The following is a 21,370-nucleotide window of genomic DNA, read 5'->3' as shown; positions in this document are numbered from 1 at the left end:
TATAGATAATTTAGCTGATCTGTAACAATAACATCTTCATGCCTTATATATCATGTACTGTAGTACGCCGCTAGATTAAAACTGACGAGGAAAGGTAACACACGGCCAGCGAAAGCTCTTTTTTTGAGAGCCCAGGTGGTCGTGTGGTCTAGCGGGACGGCTTCAGTGCAGGCGATTTGGTGTCACGATATCACAATAGCATGGGTTCGAATCCCGGCGAGGAAAGAACCAAAAATTTGCGAAAGCAAATTTACAGATCTAACATTGTTGGGTTGATGTTTAGACGAGTTGTATATATATAACTCGTCTAAACATCAACCCAACATTATATATATATATAAGTGCCTATAAATAGCAGCACATGACATACAAATCTATGGGAGTGTGGATTAATCAGTGCAGAGATTAATTCAATTACACAAATAAAATTATAGATTGCCTAACAATGTAATTTTAACACACTATTTAGTATGTAAATATAAGAATGTTTAAAATATTTACAAAATGATGAAAATAAACGCAATATTTCGCTAGACCAACTAGCTTTATCAAGCGTGCATCTATCCAGGTGAAATCGGATGTAGACGATAAGAAACTTTTGCAGCTCAACGTCTATGTTGCACTTAACTGCCTTTAAAATAAGAAAATTGTGCAGCTCAATGTCTATGAGCACTTGAATTTAGCTACTTTGAAAATAAGAAAATTTTGCGGCTCAAATATATGTTGCACTTGGATTTAGCTACCTTAAAAATACATAATTGGTAGTTGAAGTTAGCAACGTCCATTGGCCAATATTACGGGATAAAAAGGACGATGCTTCGTTTTAAATTATTCTTTATCTTTCCTGTATCTTTTTTCGTCTTTTTCGTTAAGACCATCAGGTTCTAAAGTGTGGAGTTGGTGGATCCAAAAGTTTTCTCTTCTCCTTCTCGCTCGGTGTTGACTTCTATAATTTGGAAAGTAACATTATCAAAAGGATGTTTCGTTGAACGAAGATGTCTTGTGAGAGGACAGTTGTTGTTGGTTTTGTACGATGAACGATGGTTATTGAGCCGAATATTAAATTTGTCCATTGTTTCACCCACATACTGAATGCCACAAGTGTCACATGTTAATGCATAAATTGAGTTCTTCGTTTTACAGTTGGAATTAGAGTAGATGGTATAATTTTGTTTAGTAACAGAGCTGATGAGAGAACTGCTTGTATTGTCAGCTTTACAACACAAACAATTCCTTCGACCACATTGTTTGTAGCAACCGGGTGATGGATTAGGCTGCTTTACTAATACAGATGTCACTAATTTGTCACGGATGTTTTTAGGTCTTCTGAAGGCCATAACTGGTGGTGATGAAAATACTTTTTTTTTAGATTTAAATCATTTTATATAATTTTCCAATGCTTCTGAACAATGGATGACACATTTTTAAAATCAGGATGGTAAGTGAGTACAAGGGGTGTTCTGTTAGCTGCTTTATTCTTATCTTTGTACTCAAGAAGTTCTTGGCGACTAGTTTTGTTTGCTCTTTCGAAGGCGCTATCAATGATGTTGTTATTGTATCCTGGAACAGCTAGATGTTTACGAAGTCTAGCATTTTTCGTATTTTCAGTAGAGCATATTCTCTTGATTCGCAATGCCTGGCTGAATGGGATACCACGGGAGAAGTGTTTAGGATGGCAACTTTTAGGAGAAAGGAATTGATGTTTGTCCGTTTGTTTGGTATGGAGGTCCGTTATAATGGTTCCGTTCTTGATGTAACTCGTAGTATCGAGGAAGTTTATTTTCTCCATAGATGATTCATATGTAAATTTTATTGAATGGTGGAAAGAGTTACAGTGTTCTAGAAATTCATTAAGATGTTCTTGTGAATCTGTCCATTTGAAATCAATATCGTCAATGAATCGGAACCATGATAAGGGCTGATATGGAGCACTAGCCAAGAGGCGTTTTTCAAGTTGGCCCATAAATATGTTGGCATATGTCGGGTCCATTTTTGTGCCCATACTAGTACCGTCTATCTGGAGATAGTGTTTTTCATTGAAAGAGAAGTTGTTATTCTATAGTACTAGTTTCAGAAGTGTAACAAGGCACTCAGTAGGAGGATTTTTTCACTACGAGTGTTCCATGCCTCTTCACACGCTGCTATTCCTTCGTCTTGTGGAATGTTGGTATATAAAGAAGACACGTCCATGGATGCAAGTATAGTATTGCTTGGTAAATGATTGAGGCTTTCCATTTTCTTGAGATAATCAGTTGTATCTTGAATGAATGAGGGTAGTTTTTCACATGAGGTCTTAGATGATGGTCTACAAATTCTGATATCTTTTCAGTTGGATGACTATTCGCTGACACAATTGGTCGACCTGGATTGCCCGTTTTATGTATTTTAGGCAACATATAGAATCGTCCGGCCTTTGCTTCGTTCTCAAGAGGTCGGAGATAATCAAAGGTGTCATTGTCTATATGCTTATTGTCGAACATCTCTTGAAGGATGGTGTTGATCCTTCGAATAGTATTAAGCGTTGAATCTGTGGTTAATTGTTTATAAAAAATGGAGTTAGAAAGTTGTCGATTCCCCTCTACTATATAATCTGTTTTATTCATGACAACCACAGCGCCCCCTTTGTCGGCAGGTTTTATTACAATATCCTCTTGATCTTTTAACGCTTTCAAAGCTATACTTTCTGACTTCGATAAATTATAATTTCTTGTATTTGTTATACAGGACTTTATATCAGACCTCACGTAGTTAATGAATGACTCCAAGTTATCATTTTTGCTCTTTGGTGGTTTCCATGAACTTTTTTTCCTAAATTTTGGGATGGGCGTGACTTCTTCATTGGTGTCAGTATCTCAATCTGTTAATCCGGCTTCTTTGAGGTTTTTCTTGCCCCTATTGTAGAAAAAATCTTTCAAGCGTAAACGTCTAGCGAATTGGTCTAGGTCTTCGTCTAGCTGAAAGTTATTTACAGTTGATGGGATAGGACAGAATTTTAAACCTTTACTTAAAAGAGATTCCTCAGCACGTGTAAGTTCTTTAGATGACAAATTTACAACAATGCTTTCAGTTTTTTGTTTCCGTCTTTTACATTTTCTTTTTTCTAGGGATCTTGTGGTTTGTTGTATTAATATCATTCATATGCTGATTTAAATGGACAGTATGAATTTGATCTCCTTGAAATTTATTCCTTTGTTTTTCTTTATGTATCGATAGTTCAATTTGTTCAATATCTGCGAGGCGACGTTTAATTATTGCTAAATTGTCACGAGAAATGTTACTATTGTTGATGATATCTGATATTTCATTTACAATTTGTTTGTAACTTGTGGTTGTAAAAGAATGTAACAGTTGAAGAAGCTGGATTGAACAGTTAAACAGAATTTCATTCCAACGGCTCATGAATCTTTTGGATTTATGTCCCGGTGCCTGGGGACTCACTTTGATGTTTAAACCTTTTGGTACAGTTTTATTTGAATATAATTTTGTAAGTTAGATAAATGATGTTCAGTTTGTAGTTTCTTTTTAGCTAAAGATCTCAATTTCTTGAATGCTGTGCGCTATCCATGTTGTAAAACGCCTCTTGGCTAGTGCTCCATATCAGCCCTTATCATGGTTCCGATTCATTGACGATATTAATTTCAAATGGACAGATTCACAAGAACATCTTAATGAATTTCTAGAACACTGTCACTCTTTCCACCATTTAATAAAATTTACATATGAATCATCTATGGAGAAAATAAACTTCCTCGATACTACGAGTTACATCAAGAACGGAACCATTATAACGGACCTCCATACCAAACAAACGGACAAACATCAATTCCTTTCTCCTAAAAGTTGCCATCCTAAACACTGCTCTCGTGGTATTCCATTCAGCCAGGCATTGCGAATCAAGAGAATATGCTCTACTGAAAATACAAAAAAATGCTAGATTTGGACAACTTCGTAAACATCTAGTTGTTCCAGGATACAATAACAACATCATTGATAGCGCCTTCGAAAGAGCAAACAAAACTAGTCGCCAAGAACTTCTTGAGTACAAAGATAAGAATAAAGCAGCTAACAGAACACCCCTTGTACTCACTTACCATCCTGATTTTAAAAATGTGTCATCCATTGTTCAGAAGCATTGGAAAATTATAGAAAATGATTTAAATCTAAAAAAAAGTATTTTCATCACCACCAGTCATGGCCTTCAGAAGACCTAAAAACATCCGTGACAAATAAGTGACATCTGTATTAGTAAAGCAGCCTAATCCATCACCCGGTTGCTACAAACAATGTGGTCGAAGGAATTGTTTGTGTTGTAAAGCTGACAATACAAGCAGTTCTTTCATCAGCTCCGTTACTAAACAAAATTATACCATCTACTCTAATTCCAACTGTAAAACGGAGAACTCAATTTATGCATTAACATGTGACACTTGTGGCATTTAGTATGTGGGAGAAACAATGGACAAATTTAATATTCGGCTCAATAACCATCGTTCATCGTACAAAACCAACAAAAACTGTCCTCTCACAAGACATCTTCGTTCAACGAAACATCCTTTTGATAATGTTACTTTCCAAATTATAGAAGTCAACACCGAGTGGGACACCACGGCGAGAAGGAGAAGAGAAAACTTTTGGATAAGTAAGTAAGTAAGTAAGTAAAACTTTATTTGGATTCAATACAAACATAAGCTCTAATGAGCTTTTCACCGAATATAAAAACATATGTAATAACAAATAAAACAAGGCATGCAGCATGCAATAAATAATAAAAAGCAGCACCAAAAATTAACTCTAAGCAAATAGCATATACATGTATCTAGCAAAATACCAAAACATATATATGAAGCACTAAAATTTTTTAAAATTTTCTGTTAAAAATTATTTAGATCCACCAACTCCACACTTTAAAACCTGGTGGTCTTAACGAAAAAGACGAAAAAAGATACAGGAAAGATAAAGAATAATTTAAAACAAAGCATCGTCCTTTTTATCCCGTAATATTGGCCAATGGGCGTTGCTAACTTCAACTACCAATTATGTATTTTTAAGGTAGCTAAATCCAAGTGCAACATATACATTGAGCTGCAAAATTTTCTTATTTTCAAAGCAGCTAAATTCAAGTGCTCATAGACATTGAGCTGCAAAATTTTCTTATTTTAAAAGCAGTTAAGTGCATCATAGACGTTGAGCTGCAAAAGTTTCTTATCGTTTACCTGGATAGATGCACGCTTGATAAAGCTAGTTGGTCTAGCGAAATATTGCGTTTATTTTCATCATTTTGTAAATATTTTAAACATTCTTATATTTACATACTAAATAGTGTGTTAAAATTACATTGTTAGGAAATCTATATATATATATATATATATATATAATATACAACTCGTCTAAACATCAACCCAACAATGTTAGATCTGTAAATTTGCTTTCGCAAATTTTTGGTTCTTCCCTATAATTTTATTTTGGATGTAACACGTCTTCTAATTGGCTGACAATGAATATAAATTCTACAAAAACCTAAAAATGCATGTGAAGTTAAGGGCATACGATACAGTTACAGGAGGGGAGAGGGGGGGGGGGGGTAATGACGTAAAGGTTGATACGTAAATTGTTATTTTCGCGACATCAACCTATGACTTATTGGGAAAAGATGCAGTTTTCAACTGATTTTTATCATTCAAACTTATTAAACTTGACAACGAGTTCTTGAACCCCTCTTTTTCAAAATGCCATTTGGTTTGATTACATTAGAAGATTGTGTGGACCATATTTTATAAAACTGTAAATAGTGCTATTTTTTTAATTTTGATAAATATACAGCTAAAAAATGTCGTTTTCTCTCAATTCATGAACATTTGATTAATATCAGTTATTTCTGAAAAAAAATACATAAAAATTTTCGATTACTTATAAAATACAGAAATTTCTTATTATTTACCAAAAAAACAATTTGTGTTTATCTTTTAAAACACAAAAGTTGTGTCTTTCTTTCGAAAGAGAAAATACGGCCACAAATCCGAATTTTGAGCAAATATTCAAAATATCGACCTCATTTTTCTCAAAAAGTAGCATCTGAAGGTATATTTTTTTTTTATTACATATTTGATTTAATCAGGTAATACAATAGTCTATAAGGAAATTTTTATCAAAATTTAAATACGAGATGAAAACTGTATCGATGCCCTTAAAATAAAAATCGATAGCTCTAGAAACATTTCATAATATCTTTTGCAAGGATGGAATTGAAGATGAATTGCATTTCTTCATTGAATGTAAAGCGTAAGAATTTAATAGAAATATACTCTTTTGTAATTTAATTGATATAGTTCCATCTTTTGTTAATATGTCTGAACAAGATAAGTTTAGTTTCATTTTGAAAAGTAATGATACGGACATTAGAATTGTATTTGTAGCTGGAATAAGCGATATGTATGATTTGAACATTCATTTAAAGCAAACATAATGTTTCTAAGAACTTTTATAGTATAAAGGCATACTATAATAGCTTGAACTAATAATAAAGTATGAATAACACCTCCACGCAATGTATATACAAAATATGTATCTCTTATCATTGAGAAAATTATTTGTTTTGGTTTGTTTGTTTATTTTTGTATTTGTATTTTGTAAATGTCAGCTGGCATCATTTCTGTACAGGAATTTACACCAATGAAATTATTTGATTTGATTTGATTATAAATAGAAATATTTATGGAAAGCCCAAAAAAGAAATGTATTGCCAACATTGCCCTGTGCCGTTTGTCCTGAAATTTTGACAATTTTTAGCTGTAAAGTGACAATCTAAGCCTCCGTAGATATCGATAGATAACATTATACCGGAAAATCCGTTTGATGCAATCTTATTATATATAGAGTCTGAATTCGTCGACTTTTGTGGACATTGAAAGAACAGAGAGGTCTCAACGTCATTTATGCAGTCTCAGGTAGGTTTTCGATAAATATTTTGAATATCCAACTGGCACTTTGGGCCCTCAGTCAACATAGAAGACAGGTAGGTTTTCGCTAAATATTTCTTTTTTGGGGGCTTTCCATCAATATTTCTATTTCTATTTTTTTTTAGCCGACCCTTAAACAAAACTTATGAAGTCAGAAGTATTGATTACAGGTACAGGTACATGAAAAACACATAAACAGTCAAAATAGCGATATCACTAGAAACTGACTTACAGCAAGATCAATATTGATATTTCTTCTCCCGCCAGATCTGATCTTTGATGCATATGATCTGCATTTTACTTATGACCCTTTGGGGTCACTGGTACATTATACAGTCGAGTAAAACATGTTTGCTAGTCAATCATTAGACGGTGGTGTAAAACGCAAGCTGAGAATAGACTTAATCAAATTCTTTCATAGTTAGATTTGGCTAGACTGTTTTGCTGTACATGTTGAATTCTTATTCAAACGATATATCATATCCTTATGTTGACGGTGATGTTGTTTATATATCCATTGCATTTGTTTTTGAAAATCAGATCATCACTAGATATAATTATCATATATGCGCACTTATGAGAACTCATGAGATCGTACATCCTCTCGATACTATTTACTTATATTTGGCATTATACCAGTACATGTGTTTTTATAACGTCTTTAAAATTTCCCTTTTTTTTTACCCCCTCCCTCTCCCTCCTCTAAATAAGATGAGTTTGCCTCATTGTTGTCTATGATTATTCTCTGAAACTTATCTTAGAGTCTACATTGTAATGAATAAACACTAAACATTAACTTTTAAAAAACGATTTTTTTAACTTAAAAGGGAGAAAATTCATTATATTTTAAACAACTTTTCTAAAAGAGGGGGCTACTTACTTGTATTAAATAAAGAAGGACATATAAGTCCTGGAATATAACAAAATTCTTGGACTTTTTTGGCAATATAATACAAGAAAGGTCTACAGTTCTTTGGAAAGTTTCTTCAAAAGAAAAACATGTGTCCTTTTGTACTAAAAAGTGTTTTTTACAACAAAACACAAGATTTTATCACTTGAAAAAGATCCCTCATTTAATGTGTAGTCATTACATTGAAGGGTTACTCTCATTCGAAGGATTGTTCCCAACCTTTTTGCATAGATTTCTTCATAACGAAAGTTTTCTTCTCTAGACCATCGTAAATGAAAAAGTTGAGACGTAAAGCTATGCTTGAAACATGTCGTGTCAACTTTGAAGTACTTTCTCAAATCAATTATCTATATCAAAGTCATAGGATAAAGTTGTAAATCGGAGATTTTTCTTGCTTTTGAAAATTTTTCGTCATAATTTTCAACAGTTTTCTTTCCTGGACTAAATGAGAGGAGAAGTCAAAAGTTTGCTTCGAAGTGATTAATAAATTCTTTATGTGACATGTGACGGACGCCATGTAACCATATCATTTTGACTAACAACACAATCAACACCTTTATTAATTAGTCCTTTGTTGTCGTTAGCTATAAAATGCAATCAGCTTATTATTGATTTTCTGTCAATATCTTCATGAGTTCAAGGTGAATTCCGAATATTGTCTGATTGAGTTGAGTCAATTGCAACTGCGCAGTGTTTTTTTTATCCTGTTGTGCTATAACACAAGTGTCCCAGGTTTGGGATAGGGTTCAGGGCTCACATGTTTAATCCAGTCGCACTCTTTATTTACCTCCAACGTCAGGAGCATGTATTACTGTAACAATGGTTATATAGATCTGTCATATTTGTGTTTCTTTAATGAATAATTCATTAGTTGTTCATACATAAAGTCGTTAAGTTTCTCGTTATAAAGTTTTCACAAATTATATATATTTTATATCCTTCCAGTATCAATGTTTTCATAGTTTCACTTTCATATAGAATCGGAAGCTTTGGTTTTATTGTATTAAAAACGTTTGGTAAATACGGGTCATGTGTACGGACAAACGGTATTTTCTTTTGTCAGTTGTTTTGATTTTCCGTATTCCACTTTCGATTAGACCCTCTAAGTATAACTGCTGTGTCAAATAGCCTTTCAATTCGTTCAAACGTACGTATCGAATGTTGTTGTCCGACACTATAGCACAAATCCGCCTGGCCATGCAGTAAGGTATATTTCGTTTTGTATGGGACGGAAGACGCGAATGAACATTTAAGTATTGATGGGTGTCTGTGGATTTATAATAAATATCCGTTGTTATATGTCTGCCTGGTTTGAAAATGAGGATATCCAAAAATGGTAGTTGTGTGTCACTGGTTTCCTTGGTGAATATAATCGACAGATGTAAGGAGTTGATTATATATTTAAATTTATATAAATCTTCTCCTGATCTGCTCCAAAATATTATGCAGTCATCTAAATATCGTTTCCAAAACTGAATGACATAATCACTGAAATTTTGGTCGAGTTGGACAGATATTTGTCGATACATCTGTTGTTCTAAATATCCCATCACTAAATTGGCGTATGTAGGGGCAACTTTAGTTCCCATGGCTTTAATTTTAATTGTCTGTATTTTTGACAGTCGAAATAAAATGTATTTTCTTCCAGCACTATTCTGAAAGCCTCTAGTATGAAGTTTGTTTCAAATCTACTGTCAATTTCATCCCGTTTTTCTTCGATCCAGTATTTTACGGCTTTAAAACCTAGATCATGGGGGATATCTGTGTATAGACTTGAAACGTCAAAGCTTGTAAATAGACTAAGTATTTCCTCCGGAACTATGACAGGAATGTGATTTAAAAATTCCATATCATCTTTGATATAACTTTGAATTGACGGACATAGATGTTTGATAACAATGTCGATAAAATGACTAAGTCTTTGAGTTAATGATTCCGGTCCGGCTATAATTAGTCCGAATTTTAGATCGGCGGGATAGAATGTTTCAACGTAAATATTGTTTTGATCGCGAAAAGTTTTTTTTAATTGTGCACTTTTATGTACTTTTGGAAGTCCATAAAAATTACTCTCATTCGGATCAAAGTCACACAAGTACGCTATTTCCTGCTCGGTTAGACATTGATCGTAGTCTTTTATAAGTTTCTTTAATCTCTTTTTAGTTGCTTTATTTGGGTTATTTGTTACTTTTTTGTAGTATTCCTTATCATTTAGTTGTTCCAAAACTTTTTCTTTATAAAAGTCGGTATCCATAATGATGATGACTCCTCCTTTATCTGCTTCTTTAATGATTATGGAGTCGTCATCTTTAAGACTTTTAACGCATCCTGTTCATTTTGGGTTTACATTTACGTGTACGGACGGGAAATTTTGTTATTATCTCAATGAATCATCTTTCCCCGGTCTTGGGGTGTAAGTTGATTTGTTGCCTACGAGAGATTTATCATCGTCTTTTTCCCCGAATTCTTTTTTTAAACGGATGCAGCCAGAACAATTGTTGATATCAGCTTTTAATTCCGGAACGTTTGAATATGGAACGGGAGCAAATTTAAAACCTTTTGATTTCATTTTCGTTTAATGTTCTTTGAGAGAGGTGGTTGTAAGTATGGCCTCTCTCTTAAAAAGGCTGTTGCGCACGTCTTCCTTGACCTCTGCTGTTTCAACCATGTTTGGTGATGCCCTCACCTCTACCACCGCGATTAGAGCTATCTGTTCTTCCACGAACTCGTCCACGTCTTCCTCCACGTCCGCTGCCTCTATTATTTACAACTTTCCATTATTCATTATTTTGTTGTAAATGTTCTGGGGACGGATTGCGGCTTAGAGTGTTCGGTCTCTTTGACGCTTAATTCCTTAATGCGGTGTTGTCAATTTTCTTGAGAGTTGAGTTAGAAGCAACGGCGGCATATGTTCCAGAATTGTATTCTGTGAAACATTTGCTTGATTAGGGGTTGTTTTGATATTTACATTATTCATGTGTATATCGTGGTTTCGCTTTGTTCTAGCTGGCCGTTGCGGTTTTCATTTCAAAAGACAGAGAAATAAAGAAAGAAACAAGGAAAATTATACAGAAATAAATAAATATATTAAAAAAAAAAAAAAAACTGATTTTAAAAAAAAAACAAAAATTAAAAAAAAATTAAAATCAATTGTTCAGAGAACAATTAAAGGTCGTTCCACAGAAAAAACCCAAGTATTTTGATATGAAAATAATAAAAAAAATGGTTTAAAATGTCATTAACAGCTTCACTTGATAGCTTATAGTACGCTGATTCCAAAAATATATGATTTCTATTGATTTTTTTTTAAAATAAGGTAGATAATATTACTTCTAGTATCATTTAACTGTTTAATATTGACACTGTTTCCAAGAATATATTGTTCTATATACTTTTACATTCAAAAAGTACAAACAAATAATTACTTCCGGTTTACACAAGGTCACTTTTGGGTCCTTTTTCAAGGTCATATGGCTTGCAACTTAATACAAAAAATCCCATGGCTTTATCATGCATACATATTGAGGTAGACGCAAAGGTCAAAATAACATATGACCTTGAGCTCAAGTCCAAGGTCATAAACCTAAGACCTCAAATCAAAAGACCCTTAGTCTCAATTTTATTTGGTTGATGAGTTATATCACCATACTCATATTTTAAATAAAAGAGGGGAGGAAACTCTTATTTAACGTTAGCGTACCCCTTAAACCAAGATGTATGTGTTACCCACATGTCGCAACTAACAATTAAGTAAACATATGTTGTCGATATCTTATACGGTGTTTGAAAAGAGAATCACATTCCAGCGCACTTTTCAACATATTAAAAAAAATAATGCTTTACCGAGTTAGAAAAGAGGGACAAACGATACCAGAGGGACAGTCAAACTCGTAGATTGAAAATAAACTGACAACGCCATGGCTAAAAATAAAAATACAAACAGACAAATAACAGTACAGAAGACACAACATATGAAACTAAAGACTAAGCAACACGAACCCCACCAAAAACTGGGGGTGATCTCAAGTGCTCCGGAAGGGTAAGCAGATCCTGCTCCATATGTGGCACTCGTCGTGTTGTTTATGTTATTACAAATCCGGTAAATAGTCTAATTCGGTAGGTCACATTCGTTAAACGGGGAGGATATTGTAGTTACGATATAAGGAACATGTCCGATATCATCTGTGAAACGGTTATTCTATAACGGTCAACCAACTCGTTATGGCAAAATTTACGAAGGGAGGATTTCAACTTCACCATAAGGAACTCTTGGTTTAATAGCTTCCTCTATCAAGAAAATCATGATAGCAAATACAAGCCCGGGAATATTGTATCAGTTGGGATACATAAATATACTCCGTGTGCAGGCGCTGCTGGAATATTGCTACATAGAAATGGAACGTTCACAATTGGGAAGTTGAACTCATTTTATCGTAACGTTTTGTTTTTCAACCGACCCTCATTGTCAATTTCTAGATGTAAGTAAAGATATGAGGTAGACTTAACTGTATCTGTAGTATCATTTAAATCTAGTTCAATTGGATAAATTCGTTCAACATAGTCACCAAAATGTTGTATTATTTAGTGAAAGAACATCATCTATATAGCGGAACGTATAGTTAAAGAATATTGCTAACTTCTTATATTTCTACCTAAGATGTTCCAGTATGAAGTCAGCCTCATAATAATAAAGAAATAAGTCGGCAAGAAGAGGGGCCCAATTGGTTCCCATTTGAACTACGACAGTCTGTTGAAAACACGTCCTCCAAACATAACAAATATGTTGTAAATCTAGAAATCAAGCATCTTGATAATGTAAGAGATTTTTTTTTGTTTGAATCAGAGTGATTCTTTACAAAGTAGGATGTATTCCCCCCCCCCTCCGACAAGATTCTTTTATCTACGTTCGCCATTCTTTTCAATGACACAACGTAATACTAACTCTATATGCAACAGTGCGTAGTAAATTGACTTATATTTTGACTTGGCATTATACCGATAAAAAGATTCGGAGCGAAATTCAGACCATGCTCGACACTGATTTAGCTTGATGAATGAATGGTCATCGCTGGTAGTTTTTTTAAATACCTGTTTCTAATCGGAGCGATTCGAATTTTACTTATGGCATCATCATTTGTCTATTATTTTAAGGCACACAATTCAAGTGCACACCTACGAGATTTCTGCATAATTGTGGAGTCTAATTGAGGTTTTCTGTGGAACCCCAAAAAGATACTCTGACAAATTTAAAATGTGTTATATGTCAATAATGATAGTCATACTCAGAACGAAAAAAAGAATTTTATACCCAATATCTTTTTTGACTTCTTAGAATGAAAAACCAAAAAGTAGTTTCATTCAATAAATATTTATATTAAAGAGTCTAATGATATACTTAAGAAGTGTGAAATAAATCTTTTTCATTTTCATAAAATAAAATGTGATCTGGTGTGAAGCTTTGTCATTGCTTCATGTTTGTTTATTTTTGCACCAACGGACACCTCCAACCAACCTAATCGACTGGTATCTAAAAGGCAATACACAGTTTTAATAACCACACATTGCGATTTACATGGTTTAGATTAAGAAAGTCTTTCTTTTACATTATTGATATAAGTAATCTTTATAAAAACTATAGTGTTTAGTTACCTTCTTGAATAGATGTATACAACCAAGGTTTGAATATGATCCAAAATATTTAACAGCCACATAGTTATAAAAGGAAAAAAAAATTGCAAAGACGTTAATACGAGATTTCAATGTATTTGCCTACTGGCCTTTGTTAGTCTTGTATGATTTTTTATTTTAGTTTCTTGTGTATAATTTGTGGCTTAGTATGACGTTCATTATCACTGAACTAGTAAACATATTTTTTCAGGGGCCAGCTATTTGTTAAGTGGCCAGCTAAAGGACGCCTCCGGGAGATTCTCGCTACATTGAAGACCCATTGGTGGCCTTCGGCTGTTGTCTGCTATATGTTCGGGTTGTTGCCGCTTTGATACATTGACACACAAAGAAAGACAATAAGAAAGATTCGTATGAAAACAATACATGATAAAGTATTTAGCTTTACAACTAAACAATATTCGATTTGATAGCGTCTCTAAATAATTTGTACTTTATTTCACATGTTAAATTGTATTCGTCGTCTGCACTTCATAAAACATAGTGCATTGTGTTCCTAGATACAGTAATATGAACGTATTGGAGCTTATTTCCCCCCTTGACACTGGAGTTACATGTAAGTGCGAACATAAGTAATAAAATTGTCGATATTGTTTGATCAGAAACTAAAGGTTTATTCATTTGATTGATGAACATTTTATTATCACATATAAGCTTTTTTCGATTGTCTTGTTTTTTAATATATACCTTTTCTTTAAAATCTCAAAATTTATGGTTTAACTATAAATCTTCCAATGAATTCGATAAAAACTCCGGACTTTATATCCTATATCATATATATACAGCACACAATTGTCTGCAGAGGAGAATGGTTAACCAAATATTCACTTTTTATCTTAAGATTGGACAACGTGTCCATTTAAACCCTATAACTCTAAATATGATTGTAATCGTTGCATATACTGAAATGGAAGTTGGAATGCGATCTTACCATTTGTGTGGTTCGCTTCTTTTTTGTGTTATTATATCTCTTGATAAAGGTGAGTCATGTTGAAAATACATGTACACAAAACATTCTGATTTAAATTCTTTCGTTAAATTCAATTCAATTCAATTCAAATCTTTTTGCTAACAAATTGTATATTTTCTTTTCACATTTGACTATTTGAACCTTTGGTTATGACTGTGCATGAAAAGAGTAATTCCTGAGACATTTTGTGAATCATGTTAATACTAAATTCAAGATTCTAGATTTTCGGTAAATTTGCAATGGATTGGAAATTTGAACAAATTAACCAAACCTAATATATTTTATGTGTCGAAGTAATGTTTGTTTCCTCTTGTATTCAATTAGTAGTCGAATAAAGCGATGGTAGTGATTTCTAGTCTGTAAATCGCATAGTTAATAACTGACTCAAACTTATTATTGTGATTAAGGGACGGCCATTTTTTATAAAAAAGGAGGGGGGGGGAGTAAGCAAGTCGAAAGCGGCAAAGCTATTTTTGTTTACTCTGACAAGGACAAAAAGCTTACATAAAATATGCACCCGTGACAGAATCAACTGTTCAGATCTAAAAAAATTTAAAACTAAAGTTTTAGAATATGATACAAAAAAGGTATAGGATACATAAACAATGTAAAAAAAAAAGTCTAAAATTTTATAAAACAAAAACATTACAGACAAGAATCTTTCCATAGTACACGGATGCCCCATCCGCACTATCCTTTTCTATGTTCAGTTGACCGTGAAGATGGAAAAAACTATAATTTGGCATAAAAATCGTATCAGACGAAACATGTGCACAAAGTTTCAAGTTGATTGGAATTCAACTTCATAAAAAATCTACCTCGACCAAACTTTTTTTACCTGAAATAGGACAGACGTACGAACAATCGAACGAACGAACGGACGGACGATCGAACGAAAGCACATACTTATTTTAGACCTTGTTAAGGCTATGTTTGAATATTTAGAACATTTGGGGCCAGAATGGGGCCAGAATATTTATTTTCAAAGAGCTATGACACGCAATAATGAGGCAATTTGTTTTTATTTCGTAGAGACAATGGGCGTTTGAATATTGATTCAGAAAATCTGCTAGCTTCCCTCTAAGAAATAGATTGTAGTCCCCGTTTAAGATATGACCACTATATATGCATGGTTTGTATGAATTTTAAATTGTATTTATCAACAACAGTTTCTTCATGGGATACCAAGCTACAAACAACGGCGCATGTCAGTGGATGGATACCAATGCGTTCACAAGACAACAATCTGTCATACCACGTATGGAACCATAATCTAAACGATTTACCTGTTAGAGTAGACGTACAAGTTAAACCTCAAACAGGAACAGATACGGATTATGTTTTCCCTGGAATAGCTGCGGCACAGAGGGATGATTCATTAAAGGTTCCTTATGGTGGCATTGTTTATAAGTACAATAAAGACTCTGTTATGTTGTTCGCTCCAAATAAACATTCTGGACATCCATCAGGACATGCAATATATACAGGTAAATAAAGTTTATATCATTTATTTTCATGTACTTTGCCATATACACTTGTAGTTGTACGTAAACTTTTTTCGGTGATGAAGTGTTGTTTAAAGGTTTATGACCTCTTCTGTAGCCATTTTTGTACAATGTTTTCAAACTTCACTAGAATCAAAACTACAGATATAAAGAATAATAGAAATAGGCCATTTTTTTCATATACCGAGAGGAAACTTGATGCAAAGCATTATTATTTACGGTTTCATTGCATTTAATAGACAAAGAGGACTTTGTTGCAAATAAACCAATATTTTTATAGAAAATCCACAGCATTTAATGCAGAGATTTTTGTTATTAAACTTTAAACATAAATTACTCATTTGCTTTTCTATGATGTGCTAGTGTTTATTTTTTACAAAACGTTCTATGCAACTTGTAAATTTCAAAACACCTCTTGCTGAGTCACTTAAGTCGAGTGCACCCTAAAAGGTGTACTTGATTTGATTCATATTTATATTTGTTTTAACCAATAACTACATTAATAAACTTGTTTTAAGGGAATCAATACTAGCACTGCATGCAATACTGCTATATCTACCAGTCACCAAATTGCCAAATATGAGAGTAAAAGGACAAAGGTTGTGGATTTTCTATAAAATTTCCATATGTTTAGCTTTGAATCAACACACGGGTACATAATCCTTAAAATATCTGAAGCACACAGTTCAGAAAACAGTTACTAAAAAAATATTCCCGTATCGACAACTTTCAATTTTTTATTGTAACAAATAAAATTGAGAATGGAATTGGGGAATGTGTCAAAGAGACAACAACTTGACCATAGAAAAAACAACAGCAGAAGGTCACCAACAGGTTTTCAATGTAGCGAGAAATTCCCGCACCCGGAGGCGTCCTTCAGCTGGCCCCTAAACACATATATACTAGTTCAGTGATAATGAACGCCATACTAATTTCCAAATTGTGTACAAGAAACTAAAATTAAAACTATACAAGACTAACAAAGGTCAAAGATTGTTTATTTTACTGTTTCGATGAATAAGGAGTTTCCGTTGAGCGATGTTTCAGTTTTAAAATCTATTGCAAAGTGATGTGTTTTTACGGGGTTTTTAATTCATCGTTTATAAATCCGAACCGGTATGCAGGGTTTTATTTTTGTATTTATTTGTGACCCCGATCTTCATATTTATGCGAGCGAAAGCTGTCACAAAAAAATCATTAGGACACAATTTCACTTGTTTTTATGTTTATGCGAGTGAAATTTGTCACGAAAAAGTCATCAAGTCAAAATTTCACTTTACACGACAATATCAAAAGTAACACACGTTTATTCTTGAAAAAATCTATCATAAATGTGGAAATGTGATGCTCGCTAGTATTCGATCAGATTTTTTAACTGAAATTAAAATGATGTCACCCGTAGTCATTTGTCCTTTTCATAACATATTTGCCAAATTGATAATTTAGTATTTAGATAAAAGCAATCGTAGTACATGTATACCGCTGTTCAAATGTCAAACATCAATTGAGAGTAAACAAATCCGGTTTACAAACTAAACTCAAGGGAAGCTCATTATTCTATAAAGAAAACAACGAAATACCAAACAAAACATAGAAGTGCAACAAAAACAAACAACAATGCAACAATCATTGAAACGGACTATTAGATAACAACTGAGAGGATGTAGCATAACCAACAATTACAGTGAAGATCACTTCTAACCTCTCATTAGAACTGTCAGAATATTCTGTCATAGAACTGTTCTAACCTGTCCTAGAACAGTTCTAGCTAGAACAGTTCTACCATAGAACTGTTCTAGGTAGAACTGTCAGGATCAGTTCTAGGTAGAACTGACTAAATCAGTTCTAGGTAGAACTGTCAGGATCAGTTCTAGGGTAGAACTGTCTAAAACTGTTCTAGGTAGAACTGACCAAATTTGTAATCGTAGAACTGTCAGCAGAACTGACTAAATCAGTCAGGACTGTAGAACAGTTCTAAATGACGTCACTGCAGAAAGGGCAATTTAGAATTTAGAAGAAAAATCAGTTCCAATTACTTTACTATATATAATAGCAGATGTTTCTATATTTTTTACTGATCAAAATTTACATGTACAAATATCGAAGTGGATAGGAGGTTATCCAACTCATCGGAGAAATATTTTTATGAGATTGCAAATGAAACATCATTGTTTACGTTTCTTCGTTCCCCGTTTTTAACAGTCTCTTCGTAAATATAACTCTGCATTTAATTCAAGTAAATTTAATCTTAATTTACCTTGTTTGCCTTGGATTTACATTCATGATTTAAGATTCTGTTTTGACAAATGCTCAAACGAAAATTGTACAGTGGATGACTTATGGGATATCATAGTAATGAACACAGTGTTGTTGAACGCAAGAAAACTATGTACATTTGCACTGAGGTCTCAGATTTGCATTATCTCGTTGCCAAACTTATCCATAACGATAATGAATAATATCTGGGAGTCTGGAACGTCTGTTACGTCAGAAAAATATACTCGATCTGAACATGAATGAAATATTTGCCACTGGACGTAAGGCTACAAACAAAACCAATCATTTTCCTTCTTCAAATTATATTAACAGTATAGTCAGTATACCTTTCCAAGAAGAGAACTTCTCATACATGTACTTTTCATTTTAAAATAAAGTATATGAATCAGTGATGTGAGTGTTGGATGATGCCGTTAAATAGTTTTGTTTAAAAAAAAAAACATTATGAACTACTGACTAAATAAAAAGTCACTTTTTGTGACGGTTCATTATTTAATGATTTAAGTTTGGATGTAACGGGTCTTCTGTCGTTATTGTGTTATCAGCGCCCATAGACATAAGTTAGTCATGTGACCGTAATGTCATCAACGTTTTTTCATGGTTTGGCAAGGTTTAAAATGGAATTTAGAATTAAATTAAGCAAATAAGGTCAGTTTAGATTGATGCGGTCAAAAGATTTTATTACACGACTCAGTCTGAAGTATGAAAACTACTGATATTTGTTTACGATTCAATACTTTGAATAAAAAGAGGACATGCTGGCACTATAAATTCATGTGAACAAAATTTTTAGGTCATTGTTTTCCAATATTGCTGTAAGTTGTATATTACAGTCCCGCTTAACCTAAAATTATAACTGAATTGCTGTACAGCTATATAGATTTGCAGAACGAAAGAGCAAATAAGGTCAGTTTAGATTGATGCGGTCAAAATATCGTATTACACGACTCAGTCTGAAGTATGAAAACTACTGATATTTGTTTACGATTCAATACTTTGAATAAAAAGAGGATATGCTGGCGCATTAAATTCATGCGAACAAAATTTTGAGGTCATTGTTTTCCAATATTGCTATAACTTGTATATATTACAGTCCCTCTTGACCTAAAATTATAACTGAATTACTGTACAGCTATATAGATTTGCAGAACGAAAGAGCAAATAAGGTCAGTTTAGATTGATGCGGTCAAAAGATTTTATTACACGACTCAGTCTGAAGTATGAAAACTACTGATATTTGTTTACGATTCAATACTTTGAATAAAAAGAGGATATGCTGGCGCATTAAATTCATGCGAACAAAATTTTGAGGTCATTGTTTTCCAATATTGCTATAACTTGTATATATTACAGTCCCTCTTGACCTAAAATTATAACTGAATTACTGTACAGCTATATAGATTTGCAGAACGAAAGAGCAAATAAGGTCAGTTTAGATTGATGCGGTCAAAAGATTTTATTACACGACTCAGTCTGAAGTATGAAAACTACTGATATTTGTTTTCGATTCAATACTTTGAATAAAAAGAGGACATGCTGGCACTATAAATTCATGCGTACAAAATTTTGAGGTCATTGTTTTCCAATATTGCTATAACTTGTATGTATTACAGTCCCTCTTGACCTAAAATTATAACTGAATTGCTGTACAGCTATATAGATTTGCAGAACGAAAGAGCACATAAGGTCAGTTTAGATTGATGCGGTCAAAAGATTTTATTATACGACTCAGTCTGAAGTATGAAAACTACTGATATTTGTTTACGATTCAATACTTTGAATAAAAAGAGGACATGCTGGCACTATAAATTCATGCGTACAAAATTTTGAGGTCATTGTTTTCCAATATTGCTATAACTTGTATATATTACAGTCCCTCTTGACCTAAAATTATAACTGAATTACTGTACAGCACCCTTTTTATGGACGATCAATGCATTTGAATGAGGACAATAAATTTTAGTTGGACCCCCCCCCCTTTTTTTTCAAACTGCTGGATCCGTCTCTGGTGGTTTGGGCCGGAATAAAGTATTACATTAAGGTCAGATAATTTTGTTATGTAAAACGAGTCATCTTGACTCCCCGAATGACAAATGTAAAATAAATGAAATAATAATGCCCCCCCCCCCCCCCAATATTAACGGCTTAATTTATGTACAAAAAATGAAAGAAAAACAAATAATTTATGTAACACATCAACAAAAGAAAATCACTGAATAACAGGCTCCTGACTTGGAACAGGCACATACATGCAGAATATGGCGGGTTAAACATGTTCTCTTACCGATTATAAATCTGAAATAAAACCGGCAAAATAGCAAAACTCTATATAATATTAATCGCTATTTTGCCGAAGCCTTTATATTAAGACAAATATTTCTTAAAACTTATAAATCAATTCTAGCCGCAGAATTTATAAATCAATTTTAGCCGTAGAATTTATAAATTAATTCTGGCCGTAGAATTTATAAATCAATTCTAGCCGTAGAATTTGAAATCAATTCTAACCGTAGAACTGTTCTAGAAGTAGAACTGACCAAAGATTTGGTCAGTTCTAGCTAGAACTGTCTAAAACTGTTCTAGGGTAGAACTGTCAGGATCAGTTCTAGCTAGAACTGTCCAAATCAGTTCTAGGTAGAACTGACCAAATCAGTTCTAGCTAGAACAGTTCTAACCTAGAACTGACTAAAAGGTGTCAGGCTGACAGTTCTACATACTGTTCTAGAACAGTTCTCCTGACAGATTCTGACAGAATTTATGAGAGGTTAGAACTGATCTCCACTGTATACATTCCATCCGAGATCAAATGATGTAGACGTTAGTAATACTAGATCGCTGTAAGACTTCTAACTTAAGATGTAAGAAAACAAATATAATATACTACAACGCCCGACAACCATTGAATTACAAGCTCATAACTTTGGAAAGAAAGAAGAAAGAAGATAAGAAGTTAGCAATATCCATTAACTTTGTTTTCCGCTATAGAGATGATGTTGTCCCATTAAATAATTCGAAATTTGGTGAACATTTTGAACGTATATATCCCATCGAACTAGAGATAAAGGATACA

This window comes from Mytilus galloprovincialis, chromosome 9, assembly GCF_965363235.1.
Source record: "Mytilus galloprovincialis chromosome 9, xbMytGall1.hap1.1, whole genome shotgun sequence".
Classification (NCBI taxonomy): domain Eukaryota; kingdom Metazoa; phylum Mollusca; class Bivalvia; order Mytilida; family Mytilidae; genus Mytilus; species Mytilus galloprovincialis.
The sequence above is the reverse complement of the archived record's forward strand: the minus strand, read 5'-3'. Positions refer to the sequence as shown.